General features: G+C 42.6%; 1 protein-coding gene across 6 annotated transcripts in view; it reads right to left on the bottom strand.

Moving 5' to 3' along the window:
* The window catches only part of ZBTB38 (zinc finger and BTB domain containing 38), a 71783-nt gene that overhangs the window by 6439 nt on the left and 45071 nt on the right, over nucleotides 1–20273 (bottom strand). Inside the window, exon 1 of one of the 6 annotated variants that reach the window (XM_019747330.2) lies at nucleotides 8446–8619. The exons of the other annotated variants lie outside the window; for them this stretch is intronic. The gene's annotated coding sequence lies outside the window, so the exon portion shown is untranslated. Of the gene's footprint in view, nucleotides 1–8445; nucleotides 8620–20273 lie in introns of those variants that run through there. 6 annotated transcript variants of the gene reach the window in all.

Genomic DNA, 20273 nt, shown 5'->3' with positions numbered 1-20273 from the left:
TGAAAAAATGCTTTTGGTGGGTTTTTTTTTATATATGAAAATATGAGTTTTTATCTCATTCTGTTGTTTCTTCTAAGACATGGAACCAACACGAGAAGCTAAATCTTTATCTCACCCCAGCCAGTTTCTCAGACCATGGCTAAGAGTTGTTATCGTTGGAAATCCTCCCAGAACTCTTTCTCCTTTCTCCAAAGATGTAGCTATCTGTACATGTCCAAATTTGAGGCGAGAAGGCTTTTTCCTCCAAATGTTATGGGTCTTATCATCACTCAAGGCTGCTGCATTGAACTCCTAGAGCTGGGCAATGCCATGGGCCTGCCACAAGCCTATTTTCAAAGAGAGCCCTGCTAATCTGATCCTAACAATTCATGAAGCAGGAAAGTGAGTTTTTAAAAAATCCTTTCCCTAAGTAAGCAGTACCTGTACGTAAAGGTATTGCCTGCTCAGAGAAGCAGCAAGATCCAGAGGAGCTATTCCTCATTTGTGGCTCCTAAGGGTCTCTCAATGCAGTCTTAGGCTGCATGACTGCGTCTGACCACCAGGGGCACCCTGCCCCTATGTGCTACTGGCCCTTGTGGGATCCGTTCCTTCTCTGATTTCCTTTTCATTACAGGCAAAGCAGACTAGGGTTTTCAAATGACTCTGTGAGGTACGACGGCAAACAAAAAACGAAATCAGGAAAGTAATCAAGTAAGTTTCTGAGTCTACAGTACTGAGTTTAGTCACAGGTTCCTAAATTAGCACAATTTAAAGGCATACAGACGCTTGTTCTGGTCTAAGGATCCTATTTCTGTTTTCCCCCAAGCTTAGTTCTTGGTATTCTCTATATGTGTTCTATAATGAGCCTGGAATGGCCAGAGCCTACCAACAAATATTCTCGTAAGGGATAGTCCAAAGCAGTGGCTTTGTATTTACCCACAATAAATACATGGTACATTAGTGACCGAAGACACAAATGAAATTAAAACTGGACCCTTACTGTGTGTGATACATTCTGTTCTATTCTATTACCTTTCATTTAAAAAATGCTAACAGCAACTCACTAAACTAATTTCACTATACACTAATACATCATCCCTGCAGTTAAAACCAAAAGAACCCCTCTGTTCTACAGGACTTACTACGTAACTAGCTATTCACCCAGTCTCTCTATCCCTTATCAAGTGACATCCAGAAAGCCATATAGTTTGATGATATTTTTTTAACTCCCAGTGGCAATATCTTCCTAGCACTGGAGTATAACATTTAGCTCACAGAATTTATTCCACTGGAGAGACTAGATGGCCACATGAAGAATCCCTTTTTACCTTTTTGTAAAGCTATTACAATCTGTACCCATTATGTTATTCAGTGTCCTTTATATGCAAGAGTCCATTTGATAAATTACCTCATTCAGCCATAGGAAAAGGTACATTTGTACCAACAAATTATTTAATTCAGATAATGAGAACAATATGCTTACCATGTTTCTCTTTTAATTCTCAAGACAAGGAAACTTAGAATTAATTTTTGTCATCAACTGTTGTAGCCATTGTGGGCCTGGGTTTCTGGTGTGACTATTGTCTCACTGTCTTTAATGTTAGTTCTTCTACTCTTGTTTGCCCTGCCTTTAACAATAATCTTCCATGAATCTTTTCTAGAAGTCTGGGGATCAAATCTGCAAGTAAACATGAAATTAAATGAAATGGAATTATGGCTTCTTCTGTGATCCCAAAGGGAGACAGGGGCACCCCTGAATAGATCGCAGGAGTCTGTCCTTCATTGGGGTATAGGTCAATAACATACTTTGCTAATGTTTCTTTTGCCTTCTTTGAGGTCTCTCTGTTCTGGGATTCAATTTCTCCCGACTCATATATTCTTATCCTGTTTGGTTTCTCTAAAGGTCATACATTATTTCCACTCTTTAGCTGGCCTGACTGGACAGTCTCAGATCTGGCAAATCACATGCTATGTGATTCAAAAGGTGGCTTCTGTCTTGGCTTAGTTCTATGCTGACGTCATCTATTTTGTCCTTCCACCTCAAAACTACTGCTTCTTCCAAAACATCCCATTTCACCGCACTTTGAACCTTCCATTCGGCTCTTCCTCCATTTGGGGAATACAGTATTCATATCATCAAGCTAATATAATTACTGTAGGGTGTCAGACTGTAAACCCTGCTCACTTCTGTGTGATTCTCCGATTCTTCTCTTAGATTGTTCAATTAGAATGGTTAGCAAAAGGCCAACTGTTCACATTGAATAATATCTTAGTCTCAGTTATGGTTAGAATAACATATATAATAGAAACTATCATTACATATGTTACTAAAACATCCTCATAACTTTAGAAAATCCAAGCATGACATCTTTCAGAGGACTATCTACTATCGTGTGGCAGAAATCCTTTACAAATCATAGTTATTACGTAGCATCCTGATTTGCCTTCTTGGCACACACACAAAAACTCCACTCTTGCATCAATTTTATCCAGCAAATATGCTAATGTCTACCCATGGTCAGACACCGTGCTCAACTGGAGGTGCTGAGGAGAGTAAGACAAGCCTCTGCCCTCAAGGAGCTCAGAGTCTAGGGGAAGAAAGAGCACTATCAACTAATAACTGGAATCCATGATGGTAGGCCTTGTATTATACTAAGGGTATGTACCAAGTGTCAGAAGATGAGATAACAATTTATTATTTCCAGGGGCTCTGGAAGGCTTGGCCTCAATGAACACATCCAAGGGGTGGGAGGGGCATTCTAAACAGAAGGAACACCCTGGGCAAAACAAACAAACAAACAAACAAACACTGACAAGACAGTATACTGTGCTCAAGGGCTGACCAGTGGGTCTGTGTGAGGGCAGGAGAGGGTGTGTACACCGCTCTGTCCCCTGTGTCCTCAGCAGGGCAGGGCACACGCCGGCCTCAGCACCTCTCTGCTGAATGAGATGTGCTAGGAAAGGAAGGGTCAGACCAGATCATGAAGGGCTCTAACGGACGCCCCACAGTCAAGTTTATACTGCAGGTAATAAATCGAAAGGCATTAACAGACTTGACTTCAGAAGAAAACAAAAATCACTCAAGCTGCAGTGAGCTGAAGGGATGGAGCAGAGGGAGGCAAGCTGGTTGCAGGAGACCAGCGAGGTAGGCCATCCTGGTGGTCCAGGTGAGAAGTAGCCCATCCACCCCAGAGTGAGAGCCTGTGGAGGAGCAGATGGCCGCACCCTCTGCCAAGAAAGTGGGATTGGGTGGATGGGTGTGGGGTATCTGAACTCAAATTTTATTTTAACTCCCATAGCCAGTATTTACTAAACAACTGTTAAGTACAAGGCGTCGGACTAAATGCCATAGGAAGACAAAGAGTTCATTCCTCCTTTGAACAGATGCTTACTGAATACCTACGATAGATATGTTTTGGGACAGTAGTTTCCAAACCTGGTTATGCATGAAAATCACCTGGGAAACTTTAAAATAGAGATTTATCAATTCCTTCTTCCCCGCTCCCATAGAGATTCTGATTTAGAACAGCTGGCGCAAGACCCTGGACTCCATATGTATTTTTATACTCAAACTAATTTAGTGAATAAGTAATATATTCACATGATACAAAATTCAAAAGGCACAATGAGTAAACACTGAAAAGTCTCCTTCCCACCTTGTCTCAGAGGCTTTTCAAGTGGTTTTTATCAACCAGCCAGAATCAAGCCTGGGTGCTGATACTAAAACCCTATGCCACAAGAGAAATGAAAATTCTGCCCCCAAAGCCTGTGGTGTAGCAGGGGAAATAAGATTTAGAGGAATTTAGTCTTTAAGATTCTAGCACCAATCTCAACAGAGCCCTTTACCTAAACCACCTAGGGTTCTCATAAAGAGCCTCCAGACCACAGTTCTCTGATAATCTCAGAAAGTGCTACCGCTACAAGCCATATTCTACTTGTCCAAAGTGCAAAAAAGAAATGAGTTCCAAGTCTATAGACCAGAGGGGACCCACTGCAGGCCACAGGCAAATCTGGTCCCCACAAGTTTCGTGTGACCCACAGAGTTTTTGAACCATGTTTTTAAAAAACTGAGCTGATGTTGAAAAACAGTAAGGTTTAACATAAAAATCAGTATACCTTTTCTTGAAAAATAGGAAGACGAGGCAACAGTGGGCTGTCCCCTGCCTGGCAAGAAGAACTGGGGCCTAGTAGCTATGTCCCCTCGTGCCAGTCACCTTCACATACGCACTATCCACTCAGACACTTAACACCAAGCGGTCTCTCTCAATAACATGGCCAGCCTGGCCCCTTCAGCCAATTGGGTTTATGCAACTGATAAAAACATGAAATAAAAAAATAACATTGGACCCATCCACAGATCTGAGCAGACATACTTACTTTAAGGATATTCCTAAAAATAAAATTAAGAGTTACAGAAGAACTCGTGGTCAGGGAGGCAATCATTCTCACTAAAAATAGTGTTCTTTGATTTAAAAAAGTTAAAGTGACCTTCTCCGCTATATTTCTTCAGAGAAAGTAACTTAAAACAGAAGTCTTAGGAGTTCCTGCCAATGGAAAGCTCATGACAGACTTCAGAAACGGAAACACAAGTTGGAAAAAATATGAGATCTAATTTACGTGTAACTTCCTAAAATTTTTTCTAAAAAGCAAGTTTCATGCAATAAATTCACTATTCTCAGTAGTACTACTATGATGGAATAGATAAGCATGAAAAAGGCTAACAAAAATGTAAAAGATGCAAAAATTTTGTTGAGCCAATATTTTAAACAAATAAATGAGTTTGTACTTAGGTAACTGTAGTCACCTGACTTTACTATCTCCTGAGTTTGCATTTTAGCTGTAATAGATTTTAACATATACCTTCTAAACGCATAAATACATATATGTATATATCCACATGTATGTACAAATAAATGACTATAAATATATGAATATGTACTATATGTAAATATACTTTATAAGCACATAAAAATATGGTAAACATGTAGATCAGCATCTAAAATAGGACATTTGAGAGAGAAACGGTACAATTAATAACTGTGCTTGGGAAACACGTATATACTGGGAATGTACCCCAGTAAATGAGGATGAATGGTCATTTTGTGTGTGTGTGTGTGTGTGTGTGTGTGTACAAAACATAAACTTCTATATAAATTAAATATAAAATTCCATATTAAAAGTACATATGCATATATTTACATAAAGTATAACTTTATAAGTATATAAAATGCTTTTAAGAATTTTATAAATATATGATAAACATGCTGTATAATTATACTTTATATAAATGCCACTCAGAAATTTTAGCAATTAGTGTATTTGTAATCTGCTGCTTTTGTCTCTGCCATACTCCAACCTTATATAATAAATACACATTCATATAGTACAAAGATGGGCCCTTAAGATACTTTTGATGATTTAAATGACTTTCCTTCACCTGCTTTCAGAATTAACTAGCTTTAAAAGATTAATCTCTCCTCATGGTAAAATACTCAAACAGTACAGAAGTATATTAAGGTAGACGCAGAAGGCCCCCTCTCCAACCAGCCTCCCCACCCCCCAGCAATACCCTCACAACACACACAGCACACGCATCCTTACCCAGGGGAGCCTTTGCTCCTAACTTTGGAAGATTTCTACATTTCATCTGTACAAAGTTTTAGGAGAAAAATGGTATTTCCTCTTGAGGTTCTTCTTCTATCGTGGCCCATAGCTCCTCTGCCTGGCAACGCCTTATACACATTTGTCTCAGGTGACACCCCATCTTCTCGCCTCTGAAGTTTCTTGTTTTGTGTTCCTACCTTTATTGTGGCATGGGGTATGAAGCATTTGTTCACGTTAACTCCTTGCCTGTTAGCTCCTTGAGGGCAGGAACAATCTAGCTCTCTTTGTATCACCGGCATTACCTTTAGGGCACAATGCTCTGTAGAGGAGATGCTGACAGTGAGCAGAAAGGAACTGGCTCCTCACACCCCGAGCAGCAGAAGGCTTTACATCTAATCACACATTGTACTTCGAAAGGGTCCTCATTTAAAGCTTTAAAAGTGACACCCAGATGAACCCAAATTCTACTCTACAGAGAGTAAAATTACTAGGAAAATACAAATTAATTCTTGTCCAATTTTTTTTTCTAGTTTCCTTCTAATCTGGTGGTTCTCAAAGTGCTTTATGGATCTCTGGGTCTTCCAACACCCTTTCAGCAGGTTTGTGAGGTCAAAACTATTTTCAGAACACTGAGGTATCATTTGTCTTTTTTTTTTTTTTTACTATGTGGACATATGCATCAATGGTACAAAAGCCATGATAAACAAAACAGCTGGCACCTTAGCAGGCATCAAGCCATTAACACTCAGATGAAGGAATAAAAATTATTAATTTTATTAAATCTTGACCTTTAAATATGCATCTTTTTATTATTCTGTGTGATAAAATGGGAGGCACACAGAAAACATTTCTGGTGCATACTGAAAAACAATGACAACCTTGAGGAAAAGCACCTGGGTTATTCTTTGAGCTGGAAGCTGAACTAGCCAATTTTTTTCATGAAATACCATTTTTACTTGAAAGAATGGCTGACAGACAAAAATGACATTATTTTATCATGCAACTGGGTTTACAATAGTAATTTTTCATGAGTTCGTTTATTTAAATTCTCATTTAAAATTTTGAATATGGTAAATATTGAAAGCTATAACGCAGATAAACAAAAGCTCTTTGGCTCCGCAATGATTTATAAGTGTGTAAAGGGGTTCTCGGACCACACAGTTTGAAAACTGCCGCTCTAGCCTATAAGAAAATGCTCACAATCATTTTTAAAGAAATTATTTTAAAAATTATCTTAATAAAAGAAATCACGTACAAGCCTAGAAGAACTACAAACAAAGTGAAAGTGTGCTAAAATACAAGGCAGAGATTCCCAGGATACAGGAGAGATCAAGGGATAGAGAAACACAGACACACAGATACACTCCATAGCTGTCTAATTTTCCAGGTTTGAAGTATTACAGTAAGTCCTCACTTAACGTCCTCGATACGTTCTTGGAACCTGCGACTTTAAGTGAAACGACATAGAAGGAAACTAATTTTACCACAGGCTTAATGATATAAACAAGAGTTAAGATCCTATGACGTATTTCTGGTCACAAAAACACCACCAAACTTCTAAAGACCCAAAACACTTCTAATAGTGAACATTAATATAAAGGTGAGCTATACATATATTTAAGAAAGATTGATAAAAACAAGTAAGATCATTCTTTTCTAACTCTCTCATTCCAGTCCAGGGTCACGGGTGGCCGGAGCCTATCCCGACAGCTCGGGCACTAGGCAGGAACCCACCCTGGACAGGATGTCTTTCCATGGCAGGGCGCTGTCACACATACCCACCCACCTCAGACTAGGGCAATGTGGACACGTCACTTCACCTCATGTGCACAGCTGTGGGACGTGGGAGGAGACTGGAGTCCCCGGAGAAAACCCCTGCAGACATGGGGAGAACATGTAAACTCCATACAGAGAGTGGCCCCAGCAGGGAATCGGACTTTTTCCTATCAATGTTATAACGAAAGGATGTTATTCGAGGACCTGCTGTACTTGAAGTTGAGCATGGCTGAAAAACCAGGTGGACCAGTAGTTCTTTTTATATTACACGTGGGAAAAATTGTTCCTTGATTTGCAGGGCTGCTGCCTATATTCTCCTTACACAATCTATCATTGTTTGCATCCTTGCCTTCCAGGTCTCAAAGGTTAGCTTGGTCACATTATTGTTTGCCAACATGATTCTATCCGTTCATCTATTAAATTAGCCTCCTCCCCGTTACATCCTGAATACTGCTTTTACTATTCGGGGATTGAACTTGAAAAGAAAGGAAACAAATTTTTGGCAATGATCTGGCCAACTAATTTCTAGTATTTGCAGCTTAATTAAATCTTCCCTCCCTCAATTAGTCAAGGTAACTTTACTGAAATACACAGATGTGAAAAAAATTAAAAGGATAGTTTCCATATAAATTCTAACTTTCACAATGCAAAAAAAAAAAAAACTGAAATAAAAAAACACTTGAGAAACCTTCCTTAAGTTGTTAAGTGACGTATCTATTATGTAGAACTTTATAGGGCTTGTTAATAAAAGTTGGTGCACTTTTATTAGTAAATCTTTAAGACGTGATATATAAAGAGTGAAGTAACCCTATTCAGTATACGTTCTTAGTGAGCACTAGAAGTCACTTATCCAGGCCACTCTCAGAGGACAGACTGAACCCTATTTTTCTGACTCTTCTGATCAGAGGAGAAGGCCAAGAGCCCTCTGGTAGCACCTCGGCCACTCAACTCCTCATGCGTGTACGCAATAGCAAAACCATCCACAGAGCAACTTTCTCCTTTCTCTACTGGGAGGCTTCTTCTATAAAAAGAAACTTAGAAATAAAACCCAACTAAAAAAAGAACACACTGTATTAGGATACTGACCTGGAATCCTGCAAAAGTCAAACTCACAGTCCATTTTGGGCCAATATGTGGCCCATATCACAGTGAAATCTACTGCATGGGTCTGCGATCCCCTGTGGAAAGTTTTCTGACAAAGGGCACTGCTTCAGTGATCCGGCTCCACCTTCCCACACATCTTTGCAGTACATTTTCTCATAGTCATGTTGGGTGACTGCGTCAGACCTCCTCACGTGACGGGGTGTTAGAAACACACGCATCAGATCTCGAAAACAGATTACAAAACAGAAGCCCTTTATAGAGTTCAGCTGTGTCTAGGAAAAGGCAAGTCCTCTTGGTTTGCCTTCTACGTGCAGCCCAAAAGGGGCAGAGAAGAGCTGCATTTATCAGACTTTAATGCATTTAAGCGATCAGATTCAGGAAGGCATAGTATGACAAGGGAAGTTTGTTTTTCAACTGAAATTCGGGCCATTCGAAAGGCTAACATCAGGAAGCTGCTTGAGTGCGTTCGACAGAGAGGGAGGTTGGCCTGAACCGCCTTAACTGAATATATTATTTTGAAAAGGTAAACATTCGGTCTCTGGACTTGTAGTTACGTGTATATAGATTGTGAGAACGAGTATTACCAGATTCATGAATGATGCAATGTGCCCAGTTAAATATTTCAGGTTGCTTGTTGGAAAGATGAAAGGGGGGAAAGGTCCTTGGTTTCCTTTTTTTCCTGTCTGAAACACAACAGTATTTCAGGGTAGCCCCTGTACCTTAGGTTCATCTCAGGATCAAGCTTGCCCAGACTCCCGCTTGCTTAAGAAACCTGGCAAACAGGCTTAGAGCTTTTCTCTGAAGCCCTGGAGTGCTGTGCCGGTTTCTTGTCTCAACCAAATTCCACAGACACTCGGAGTCCCTAATGCAGAAGGCATTTTTAATCTGACTGCTGTGGGGACAGAGTTACCAAAATGGCCAGGATAGGACTCCTGTCCCCTGGAAACTTTCATTTTAGGGGTGAGCCCTAAACCATCAAGAGCCAAATGCCATTTTCTCGTGAACCTAGAGGGCCAGCCAATTGGATGGCCCTGTTCCTCTCACTTGACTGCTACCTCGCAGGGAGGGCAGAGGGAAGAACGTTGTACGTTCTGGCTTCTGCACAAGAATGAACCTCCAGCTAGTCGCAAGGATGGGTTAGGCTGAAATGGACAGAGCCCCTCCTGCTGCTTTGGTGTTCAACTATCTAAATTGATCTCCCATCGCTCCCTCGTTCTCCACTCCCCGCCCACTCTTCACCCTGGCTTTCGGGGGACTCCTGCAAGATAATGAATCTACACTGTTACTATGGTCCTTTCTGAACTAACCAGAAACTGGGCAGAGAGGAGTGAAAGAGATAATGCTCACAAAAAGCACCAAGTGCAGTGCTTGGCATATAGCAGGGGTTTAATGAATGTCGGCTGGAATCAGCTTGAGAGTTGACTGTCCTGCTCAATTGCTGGCTATGGAGAGAACTGCTTATGCAGTCCCCTCTTCACGCAGTACTCAGGGCAATCTTTTACAAACACAGAGGAGATCAAGTGAAGCCCTTCAGTGGCTTTCCCCCGATGTTAGGGTAAAATCCAAAGCCCTCACTGCGGCCTGCCAGGCCCTGCACTGTCCGCAGGTCCTGTCCACTCTCTCCAGACTCACTTGCTCCCTGCTGCCCACTCTCTGTGCTCACCACACATGCCTCCCTTTGCTTACTCTACTTGCCAAGACTTTTCCAGCCCTGGGACCTTTACACACACTGGTTTCAGCACTGCCCGTGGCTGGCTCACGCTCATGCCGCAAGCCCAGCTCAAATGTCATCCCATGCCTCTATCTGCTCCCACCTTTGCTTGCCCTCACATTGTCTAATTTATTTCCTCTAGATTACTGACCTCAGCGTGCAGTTATCATATGTTTTGCCTGATTGTTCACCGTCTACTCTGCCCACCGGAAAGCAAACTCCAGGAGTAGGAATAGGACCTTATCCATCCTGTTCACCGCCATACCTCTGGGCCGTGGTGCACGGTACGCACTCCGGAAATACTTGTTGAATGAGTAAGTGAAGTGGCTATGCACATAAAACACAGACAAGGCTCACCCTCATTAAAAAAGCGACCTGCCCTCTCCTTTGCACTCCGGATCCCCCTTACGCTGCTCTGCGTTTTTTTCTTTTCCACAGCACTCATAGCATTCCAACAGAGCTGACAATTTACTCATTATTTATTGTCCATCTGCCTGTGAGAATTTAAGCCCTACAGGGCAGCAATCTTTAATTTTCATCACTAACATATCTTAAGCGTCTAGAACAGGCCTGACACATAGTAGGCCCTCAATGAAAATCCATTTACAAAATGAAAAATCTGTATGGTAAATAGATACGTGTTTTTAAGTCAGCATCATATATGGATAGGCCTCATAAATACTGCCAATTACAATTTTCATTTGTCTGAATTTCCCCAATTAATCTGAATAAAATTGCTTTTATCTGACCCCTTTCAAGTCATGGAGCACTTCACATATTAATTCATTTAATCTCCCTGACAATCCTATAGGCACATAAAGTAGAGGTACTACGTACGCAGGAGTCCACGCCCACAGTGCAGGCGTGGAACGAGCCCAGAGAAGCGCCTTGCTCACGGCAGAGCCCAGATGGTGGCGCAGCGCTCAGTCCCCTGCACTCTACTGCCTCACGTGTACATGCACACACAGCAGAAGTGAAATCAGAGCAGCTGACTTGCTCTGTCTGACACAAAACAGCCCTGCACTGAGTCCCAACCGCAGGCTCGTTGTACAGGATCACCCCTGCAGAAGCCTGCAGCAGGAACAGACGCAGGCTGACATTCAAGATCTATGGCTGTCAGGGGGTAGCCAGCCTGGGTCACATGCCAGGAAGTCCCTGAGAAATGCTACCTGTGATGAAGCAGAATATGCCAGAGGAGTCCCCAAGAAGGGTAGCTAGGGACCAGAGTTAGGTAAGCAGACCCCTGACCACAGGCAGCGGTCAGCAGAGCAACCTGAACCTCGCTAGATGATGAGCCTTGGGCCTGGGACCCTTCCTGGCTGGCTGGTACAACAGGCATTTTCAAGGTGCCACCTGAACACGCAATCACAGCATCGCCCCACAGTCCAAAATTTGCTTAACACCCAACACCAAGGCCTTCACACTATACTCACATGTTGCCAACTTCAAAATTTTAGTATTAAAAAAAAATGGATGTTTAAGAGGTCATTGCCAATTCACTCAAAGAATTCAAGAGACAAAGGATAAAGGATTTGCTAATCTGAAGTGAATGCATCAGAAAGATGAGTTTTCATCTGCTTCCTCTCCCCCACCATGAGTGGGGGAGAGTCATCCTCTCACTACAGGCCTGGGGCGGATGCAGCCTCAGGGATCAGAGGCTACTGCGAGGGACCGGTCAGTCAGGCTACGGCATCAGACCCGTGGGGCTGAAGCCTCAGGGGAGCACTCAGCGAAGAGACTAAACAGGGTGTGAGCCTTCTCCACGACAGAAAGGATCTCCCTGACAACACGAAGCTGAGACATGGCCAGTGAGACTCCTTAAAACCCGAAACCCAAATTCCAGTACCTTTACCAAGGCTTACGAGGTCCTCTGTTTGATAAACCACAAGAGTATACATTCTGTGAGGGCTGAGACTGTTTACTACACCCTCCCTCGCTCCCAGCACTGCATGTGGCACATAACAGGTGCTAATAAGCCTTTATTAGATAAATACAAAAGTGAAAAGCACCCATACACTAAGCTTTCTAGAGCCCCCCTTACCAAGCTTCCTGGATCCAGCGTTAAGTCAACGTGAACTGCCCTGCTATTTGTCATTTATGCTAAAAGGGATACATTTGATGAAACATTAAAAAAGTTGAGAAAGCTGTTCTGACGTGGTGAAAGGGGAAAAAAAACACCCAAAAAAAACCAACATGGCTGGTCTAATGCTGAGCTGGATATGACAAGTCCGGGCCATCCACTGCCCACAAAGTTGTTACTGTTCAAACAAGTTAAAACATTGAAACTCAGCTTTGAAACACTGAAAATTGCTTACGATTACTGCTTTGGCTCAAAGAAAGGAAAAGAGCAATTCTTTCACGCTCTATGATATGCTTTGTTCTGATAAAGACAACAGGCCCAAAATGGAGTCGCTTAGGCGACTCCCCACATCACCAAACTGAAACTTCGTTTAGTTTTGGCTCTACCAGAAATGGGATCTTAGCCCACTGAGACCATCAGAAATCAACGGATCAGCATCAGTTAGAGGTGACTTTCCTGATAAACCCCTGCCACCGCCTATAAGGAAAGTAACCTTGCAATAACCAATCCCCATTTCTGCCTGGTATAATATTCTTCTTTTGCTCCCACATTTGTGCCTACAAAATCTCTTGCCTTGTATAGCTCTTTGGAGCTCCTTTCTGTTAGATTGGATGCTGCCCAATTCATGAATTGTTGAATAACACCAGTTAAGATCTTAAATTTTACTCAATTGGATTTTGTTCTTTAACCTTTAAACTCCAGGGATTTTGGCCTTTGTCTCCCGAGGGCTTGGACTGAACTGGCAACAAACTTTTTAAAAGTCACCATTTGTTTTTTTTAATACTCAAAATTTAAAGTCGGCAACATGTGGGTGTAGTGTAAGGCCTTGGTGTTGGGTGTTTGTAAAGGGCTTTGTTTCCACATGATGTCCTCCCTTCAAGCACTTCCTCAGGTCTCCCCTGCTGTCCCCACTTTCCCATCCCTTCTCATATCTCCCTCACTGAGCTTCCTCTCATGAGAAGCTCACTGGGAGAGGGTGCTGGGCTGAGCCAAGCACCCCTGGGCCTGCAGCCTGCTCTGGGTCACAGACCTCGGATGCTTATGCTTCCCAGTGCACTGATGTGTGACCCACTCCAAAAGCAGACACAAACCCTCCTCTCCCATCAGGCAACCAACAGTCAGATGAAAAGGCATCACGATGTGCGCCTAATAATGGCAGTTTTCAGCAGAGCTGCACACCCGTCTCACCATCACCTGTGAAGTCTCAAACCAGTACGAACTAGGTGACACCACCGACACTGAATCAGAGTTTTGGGAGGTAGGGTCTGGGCAGGAGCGCTTTTTGCATCCTGCTAAAAATTACTGAGTTACATTGTGCAGATGAGCTGGCCCATGACTTCTAACTACACTATCGTGTTTCCCCGAAAATAAGACCTAGCCAGACAATCAGCTCTAATGCGTCTTTTGGAGCAAAAATTAATGTAAGACCCAGTCTTATCTTACTATAATATCAGACCAGGTTTAATATAATATAATGTAATATAATATAATACCGAGTCTTATATTAATTTTTGCTCCAAAAGACGCATTAGAGCTGATTGTCTGGCTAGGTCTTATTTTCGGGGAAACACGGTATGAAGAAACAGGTCATCACATCTCTTGGCTGTGTCAGAGCCCCTCTGGGCAGCCGTCCTGAGGGTTGCGTTAGAGTGACATTGACATCCCTCCACACATGCGTCAATGTCCCCAATGTGACTTATTCATTTGGCAGGAGGAAGTTCACCTAAATATGCCAGCCACGGGCTGTGCCTCTAACACCTAACAAGCACGTCCCTGTGCCCAGGACAGTTTTACACACTCCACCCTGTTTAAGCCTGACAGCAATTGTATTTTGCAAATGAGAACACTTAGACTCAGCAAGGCTGTGCAACTTGCCCAAGGTCATTTAGCCAGTGAGCGGCAGGACAGGGATTCCAACCCAGGCAGCCTGACTCAAAAACCACACTCTCCATTTCAGGCTCAGGAGCACCAAGAAATAAAGAACTCAGCTTTTCCACGTCTTCCTTAATATCAAAAGCTCGTCTGCTCACGACCACAGCCTACTCGCCAGTGCGTGCATGTTTAGCACACTGGAGCCTGGACTGGAGCACAGCTGCCACGTACAGCGGGACAGGTTATGCCCTGTGGTAGGCTGTGGGGGACGGGGAGGCTAAGCCAGCCCATGCTCTGCGTGGCCAGGTAGGGTACATGGTGAGGGTGCATGCCCCTGCCGGAAGGGGGCCATTCCTTTCATGTGCGCAAGACGCCATATGGGCCACCAGATGGCCCTGGGGTGAACACTTACAGGGAAATTTGGAATTTTCCATAACATTCTACTGCTATTTTCTTTAAAAAACATAAACTTCAAAGTAATAACACGGCGCTCATAAATATTATCGTTTTGATTTTGATCCACTTCCGTCTCAAGGGAATATGTATCGAATGCCTACTCCCCATCAGTTATTGAGTAGAATAACAGAGGCTGCTACCAGGAGGCGGCATAAAAAGGGCATAGTGGACAGGTTATAGCTACTGAACCAGGAGAGCAGAGAGACCTCAAAGCATGTGTGAGCCCGTGCATGAAACAGGGCTCTGCCCAAGGATAAGCGAGGATAAAGCCAACCATGCCCAGTCTGGCACAGTGGGGAAGAGCCTGAGCTTCAGTGTCAGGTGGACCCGGCTCTGTCACCTCTGGCTGTGACCTTGGGCAAGTTTCTTAAACTCTTTGCACCTCAGCTTCTTCATTGGCAAAATACAGCTAATAATAGAACCTACCAGTGTTAACATGAAGATTAAATGATTATACCTATAAAGCGTTTGGCATAGTGTCTGACACAAAATCAAGCTTAATAAACATTCGCTATTATTGGTATTACTAGTACCAAATATTAGTCGCAAATGTCAGTAAGAACAAGTATTACCAAGCCCTGTCCCGGGGCCCAAAATCTAGGGACTATTAAATTCCTCCGCGATAGGACAAATGCTTTATATTTCACTGTGTGCCCAGAGCATCGCCCCAACCCTCACAGTGCTTCAGACCCCAGAGGGCTCACTATTCTTCCCTAATGCAGAGGGCAGTGACATCTGAGCCTTAGCTCCTATCTGGGCAGTTAGTTACAAGCATCATCTAAATGATTTTCTTTTCTTTCTTTAGCTGCTCTGTTTGTTAGCCTTTCTTCTAAGCATGGGGGAAAAGGCAGTAAGAATTTAAATAAAAATCATTCAAGTTGGCTACTTATTAGCAATTTTGATTAAAAGACTGATAAAGATTAAAAGAAAGAGGCCAAAATAATCTGTTTAAGACAAATACTAAAATCATTTAAAAATTTCCATTATGTGTACTTGTCCACTTAAGCCAGAAAGTCACTGAAATGTGACTGGATAAAACAAGGCTAGGGTACTGTCAGTTTACTGGGTTATGTGCCTGTTTTATATAGCAACAGTCTTACCTTCATAAAAAAGGCTCCCCTGTGTTCTGCTTCATCCCTTCTCCTGTTTACAGATCCCTAGCAGATGGCATTCGTTCCTCTCCCCTTACACCAAGGGGTTTTTTAGAGGGCAAAGTCTTGGGATCCCTTGTTAATTTAAACTAGGAACCTATTAACATGTCAGTTTGGTTACGATTTTTTTAGTGAATACTTCAATGTTTTGGCTTTTATTTTATTATTTTTTTAAGTTTAAGGCTCAGTTTAATCTATCCATTAGGTTGTGGTTTGTTTAGTAAAAAAAATGCTTTTCAATTTGGGTTGTTTGGGGTTTGGCACATTTATGTGCTTATTTTGGATTTTGGTTCACATTTCCATTGAAGTCCTCAATTAAAAATATTGACAACTGTCAGAGTAGTCAATAATTGCAAGCTTTCCTTTTCCTGTTCCACTCTTCCTGTCCATTAGTTATCTTTATCCTCAGGGGGTAGAGCAGGGCGTCTGCTTACACACTCCTGCGTTCAAGTTCCAGTTTTTCCACTAAGTAGCTGTATGAACTTGGACAAGTTAATTACCATCGTTAAAACCTGTTTTTTTTTCCTAATCTATTAAATGGATATAATAGTGCAACTTAGTTCTTAATAGGATTAGATAAGACAATACAGATAAAATGCAGTATCTCATTCTATTGCTCTTTTTCATCCTGATGATTTTCCATGAAAATTCCAGAAGACAAAACAATACCTACAATTCTCTTCTTTAGCCCATCTCCTTATGATAAAAGCAACCAATTTAAAGCCTGTTGGCTGAAAGGGTGTTGGAAGCAGGGGTCATTCTGTAAGTGGGGATTTCCCTGAAGCTGAAGTGGAGAGATGAGTGGTCTGGAGAGTCTCAGCTTCAAGGAATTCCAGCGGCCCAGGCAAGATGAGCTCTGCAGGCTAGTGGTCAGGAGCTGCCGGGCTCAGGCCAGGCTGACCCCAAAAGAAGGGAAGATAGCTAAAACATGCTTGTGGAAGGTAAGTGCAAAAATAAACATTTTAGCAAAATAAGGGCCTGTGGGGTTAATACAGCCATGGTAATGGAACGGAAAAAACATTTACTTTTGAAGAACAGGTACGTGCATCACGATGTGATATTATGATAAATAAAGCCAACAACAGATACAAAACCCGTGACGCTGTGGTTTTGGGGAGCCTTGCATGCCCATTAAAGATACTGACCCTGCAGCCCTACTGTGCAGAATAAGCAGGGAAGGAGTCCTGAAAGGCCCACGAGCTTCTACCCCGAGTGGTTTCTGTAGGTCCACAGGTTGCTCCTTCCAGCCTGCGTGAAGCACTAGGCAAGGCTGTCCTCAGACTGCCTGTCATCTCTGCCCCAGGTTTGATTATTACTTGTTTTCTTCACACACAGAAACACCACAAACATAGAGGTGACCAGCTTCACCAGTGTTAGGAGACAGAGCTGGGGAAGGAAAGCATTTTACACCCTAAGTGCTCTGTTCCATCCCTCCCTGGTAGAGAAGGTGGTCTGTGAGCACAATAAGGCAAATTATGCTGAGGAAAACCTATACCGGCAGGCAAGAGAGCAGGCAGGGCTGAGAGGTGTTCTAGACCAGACGAGGTGGGAACAGAGGCAGGATACAGGGGGAGGGAGGCCCGGGAGGAAGGGGCTTGGGGCTCCCTCCCAGTGAGGCCTCTGTACTGATGCCCTCCCTAGGAAACAGAACCCCAGCTGTTGTACCACATCTTCTGGGAAGGTCTGGCTTACTGTGTCACTGAGCCTGCCCACTCTGCTCTTCCAGGTGCCGTGGGCTTAATAATAAGGTGAGAGTCACAGAAGTAAATTCCCCGGGGCAGTTCCTAGCTCTGAGAGTAGGCAGCCCCTCTTAAAAATAGGATCCTTTAGACAGAGCCTTTTCCCGGCAGCAGCTTTCTCAGGTTGTGTTTTGAGTTTTCTTTACACTGGATGACCAGCGCCCATTCTCAGTCCACAGGGCTGTGTCCACAAGATGGTGCTGAGTCCACACAAAGAAATGCTCGTGTCCCAAGTAGCCAGCAATTCAGTCCCCCAAATCTTTCTCAAAATGGGCAGATGAGTAAGCATTGCTTCAAAATAAACATACAGTGGGCGCTTTAGCTAACAAAATGCAGAGAGCGCATGCTTTTTAGTGGAGCACGCACTCTAATTCATTCGCAATTTGCTACAAATGGATTCTAGAGATTCTTCAGATCAGGGGTGGGGACCGCTCCACCCAGTGCGGGAATTTCCTCTTTAGAGGAGCAGTCCACGTTCGGAGCAAACAAGGGGCCCTCAATCGTAACCTCTGCCACATGACTGCCCTTTGCAAGTTTACTCTGTGTATCTCTTTTCTGGACTAAAAACCTCAAGTTCCTTCAGCAATATCCCGGTAAATAGAATTTTATAGACAAAAGGAACTTTATAGATTTACTCCAATCCTTTCATTTCAGCTATGAGAAAATTAAAGCATGGAGAAGTCAAATGACTTGCCTAAGATCTCATGGTGTGACCAAAACACGTTTCTAGACTTCTGGTTCCACATGCCTTACTATACTATACTCCTCAAATGGCAGGTGCTGGGAGCCACTTACTAACAGCATGAACTTAAAAAGTACTTGACCTCCTTAAGCATCAGCCTCCTCATTTATTAAAAGGGAGTGACTAACATAAACATCATGAGGTGTTGGGAGGATCACATGAGGGTATATGAGTACTCAGCAAGTACACAGAAAATCTTGTGCTCAATAATCGATTTTCTTTATAATATACAGACCTTTTTTTTTTTTTTTTTTTTTTGGCATGGAGTGCTCCTTTCTCCCCTTGTTTTCTTCTTCCTCTTTGGTTTTCAAACTTCTAAGGCTGAACTTTTAAACTGAAACTCAAAAATTTACTTATGTATTCTGGTTAAATTAATCGTGTTCATTTGGCCCATTATCTCTAGTCTGTTGGATATTTTAGAATATCAATTCTATCTTAAAACGGATCTACTGATTTCTTAAACATGTTACGCTGATCCTGCTCCAGAAACTTTCAAGTAAGTTTAGATGGTGTTTGTGACAAAAAGGCACAATTGTTTCCTATGCTCACCTCCGGAGAGGGGCAGAAGTAACCATTCTTCATACTCACTCAGATCATATTTCAAGATCAAGATTGTTATACTGATGACAACTTGGAAAATATTTTCCTATCTATTAGAATACAAAGGATAAAGCCTTGGTTTCATCTTTAAAGAGGACGGAGGTTGAAGCCACACTAACAGGAAGTGACACTGTGAGGAGCAGCTCTGGACGCGTTAATACATTAATATGTTTGGAATCCAGATGCTGAGACCTCAGGGTAAGTGAGCTCTTGCACTGAGATCCAGAAAACTTCACAGCTACTGGGAATGAAATTATTGGGAATAACCTAAGAATAAAAGAACAAGTTGTTAAGTTCCCTAGAGCTGATTTGTACTCCCTGGGCTGGTCCGTGGTTACAGGTGACCCAATCTAAGCCCTGACCAGTTATATTCTTTCAGCTCTGTTGCTTTAATAAGCACAGCAGACTCGAATTTTCTAACCATTCTTCTCAGTTCCTGCATCCTCTCTAACTAGCTCGTACCACTTGTTCTTCTGGGGCTCACATCCCAGCACCCTCGTATCCTGTCCCACCAGGGAATTCAGATAGCCTGCACTGTCTGGTGCTCATATCCACTTACCCAGCAGAACACCACCTTCTCCATGCTGGCTCTTCCCAAAGGCCAGCTTTCTGACCCAAGCACAGAACAAAGGTAGGAACACCTTATTCCTGTTTAACCCTTTATCGTTTACAAATCACTTTCATACACACCGTCTCAGTTTCTTTCTCACAACACCCCCGTGGGCTACAGAAGATTTCCGTGTCAAAGATGAAGACACTGAGGCTCAGAAAAATGAAGCCCAAACCCCAGACGCCAGGTAGCTTGTCACTGGCAAAGATGCCTTTTCAACCCTGATCTTGTGACTTGGAACGGGAAGACCATATGTACGTCATTCCAAATGCTACTGAATATAAAATCACCATCTCATGTTTTGATGGACATGTTTAATGGTTCTGTTTGTTTTATGCCAAATTCCATGTCAAACATGTATCTGCTACTCAAACACACGTTTTATTTTTACCAATAAAACCAATTTTTCCCAATCAGTCCATGTACCATTCACACACTGCTGACCAGGTGATCACCTATGCATTGTACTTCGTATATTCTGCCGTCCTGCATTACCTCATCACAGTGAATTTTGTTTAATTCACTCTGTAAAATAGGAATGATACCTGAGATGATTGTTGTGATAGTTAAATGAGGCAATGACTAGAGACCCAAGCTAGCAAGTGTTCAATTAATGGTATTACTCACATGCATACAAACACACATACATACATGCTACTGATACTACTAAAACTGCATTACATTCATTAAAACTAAGTCGTTTCGCTTTCTTAACAAGTGTCTGATGAGGTATAAGGCAGCATTGGTCCAATCATTCAGAGAAGCAGAACAACTATTTCATTCCCTTAGCCTTGTTTAGGCCTTTACTTCTTCCCTCATTCAGCAACCTCTGGAAAAAGCACAGTCCAA

The sequence above is a fragment of the Rhinolophus sinicus genome, linkage group LG10 (assembly GCF_036562045.2).
Source record: "Rhinolophus sinicus isolate RSC01 linkage group LG10, ASM3656204v1, whole genome shotgun sequence".
Taxonomy (NCBI): Eukaryota; Metazoa; Chordata; class Mammalia; order Chiroptera; family Rhinolophidae; genus Rhinolophus; species Rhinolophus sinicus.
The sequence above is the reverse complement of the archived record's forward strand: the minus strand, read 5'-3'. Positions and strand labels throughout refer to the sequence as shown.